A 2704-nucleotide genomic window follows, 5' to 3' on the forward strand; every position below is an offset into this window, starting at 1 on the left:
TTATGTTTTAAACATTTTGAGAGGCGTTCAGCCCTTGTGAGCACTTTATTCTATGGAGAGACACCACACTGCAAAGATGACATCAGCTTAGATATAGGCCTACAGCAGATTACCACATTACACTGTATATAATGACACTACAAATGACATAGCAGTATAGTATTTGCGAACGCAGATACTCCGCGCAAGTGGAGCTTACTATGAAACCGTGCTCGGGTTGTGTGTGTGTCTGTGTGCAGTATTGTGTGCACTGCCTGTGTGCAGCCGCGCCCCCATGTGACTCACGCTCTCATTGGCTGCTGACAGATCTCAGAGTGTGGCTGAAATCCGCCTGCCCCTGGGTGACTAATTACACTCCTCTGAGAGAAATATAGCAGCTACAGTCAAAAAGAACACATCTAAAAGCATCTACACGAGTTCATCTATTGGGATATCAGAATTCCATGTCATTTGTGCATATTTCAGGCCGGATGGCAAGTTGAAAACGCCTTAGTTTGAGGACAGTTTTATTGTTATTTTCGAGCTGCGTTCGCTTCCCGCGTTCGCGCGTCTTACTTGTGGTATAGAATAGAATAGTCCCCACTCCTTGGGGTGTTTTTTGTCACTGTATATGTATGTACAGTATATATATATATGTATATAGTATAGTATAGTATACAGTAGTATAGTATAGTATAGTATAGTAGCCTATAGCATACATGTAGACATCTTAATAACCAGTTACCAGAGATCTCCCAAAGCTTTACCCATTTAGGCCAATCACCTAATCGTATTTTTCTATAATTCGAACAGCTAGATGAAATGAATTTAAGTTCTTTGTCAACTGAGTAGATACGTAGTAATTTGTTGTCAATGAAATGACTGAAATGAAGGACAAAAGCAGATGAGTGCATCATGTGACACTTCAGCTGATGAGCAGATGGTCTGCCTTTTTCACACACATGCACGCATGCGTGCGTGTGTGAACCCACAGACACACGCGCACGCGCACACACACACACACACACACACACACACACACACACACACACACACACACACACACACACACACACACACACACACACACACACACAGAAAGAGGAAATCTACATGAGGTGGCCTCATGCACATGAGTAATCTCTCTTTTTCTTTTCTTTTTTTATCGAATGGATTCCCAGATTGGCGAGTGCCTTATTATACTATATCATAAAAGGTTACAGATTCAAATTATATGCTAAGTTAAATCTACAGTAGCCTACTAAAATATCAGAGGTATTCTGTCCCATTTCCATGCTTCCTGGCTAGTTCCAAAGGCTGATTACCATGTGTGCTAATTAAGCAAATTGTCCTACAGTAATTAAGCAAAGTGCCAGCACCTGGCCTGCACATCAACTCATCATCTGACAGCAATCATCAGCCACATTAGCTCGTTGAACAAATACTCTTAATGTTGATGGATAGTTGCACTTGAGTAGATGTACAGCTATCTGTCAGCACCGCCTTGTGTTTAGGATTTGGTCCTGGGCTAACGGTCCCCGATTCAAAGCAAGTTTTAGTTCATAAAAATCTCAAATGTTCGACCTTGACTTCTTGTCTGCCAGACCCCAGGTGGTTAGGGTGGGCATACCTTTAACACCCTCACCTTCAATACTGGAGCCCCCCAGGGTTGATTACTGAGCCCTCTGCTGTACGCCCTACACCCGCGCCTGTGTGGCCAGAAGTAGCGCCACCACCATTGTAACGTTTGCTGACGACACAGTGGTGGTCGGCCCAATCTCAAACGACAACGAGGGGGCCTATGTGGAGGAGGTAGCATTCTCCTGACTTGGAGAATGCACATAGAGCCTGGGGCAAAGAAGGCCAAATAAATACCTTCATCACCTCAGGCAGTTGGGTAAGTTAAAGGTGGTGAAATCCTTCTACTCTGCTACCACCCAGAGCATCCTGACAGAGCCATCAATGTCTGCTATGGGACTAGCTCTTCCCAGGATGTGCGAGCCCTGAGGAAGGTTGTACTGTTGGCTGAGCACACCGCGGGGAGCTCTCTCCCATCCCTGCATGACACATAACAGCAGGTGCTTGAGCAGGGAAAAAACGATTCTGAAAGGCAGTAACAGTGTGGTTGTGACGATGTGGAATGGAAAGCGCCTCTCAAAGATCAGGGCTCAATGTTGATGAAGAGTTCCTGAGAATGTCAGAGAAACCCTTAAGAAGGACAAAACAAAACTGCATTCAATCTGCAAATGCCCCCTTGTACTTTTTGCTCACACTGTTACTTGCACCAATGTACATAAGTATGTGAATACATTACTGCACTTTCTATAAATCCAGATACTAAATCCCCCCATATTCTGCACATTTCCCATTGCTACTAAGCCTGCCAACTTTGTTTATGTTATTAATTGAATGTTATGTTATTTTATTTTATTGAATCCATTATTATTATTATTATAATTATTAATACCATCTTGTTATATTGTACACATAGTCTTGCGGATATGACACACAAACATTTTGCTGCTTGTACCTGTATGAGTGATTGACAAATAAAACCCTCTGGAATCTTGAATGCATCTAAAATGATATAAAAAACTAATCAAGAGCCTTTTTTTTTTTTTTTACGAGGCGAGGTTGTGCAGACATTTTAAGGCTGATTGAACTCTTCATTGCGTAAATGCATTGTGGCTTTTTCTACTCGAGTATGTTATTTATATGTTGGCTT

Source organism: Gymnoscopelus braueri (assembly GCF_963280865.1).
Source record: "Gymnoscopelus braueri genome assembly, chromosome: 3".
NCBI classification, from domain to species: domain Eukaryota; kingdom Metazoa; phylum Chordata; class Actinopteri; order Myctophiformes; family Myctophidae; genus Gymnoscopelus; species Gymnoscopelus braueri.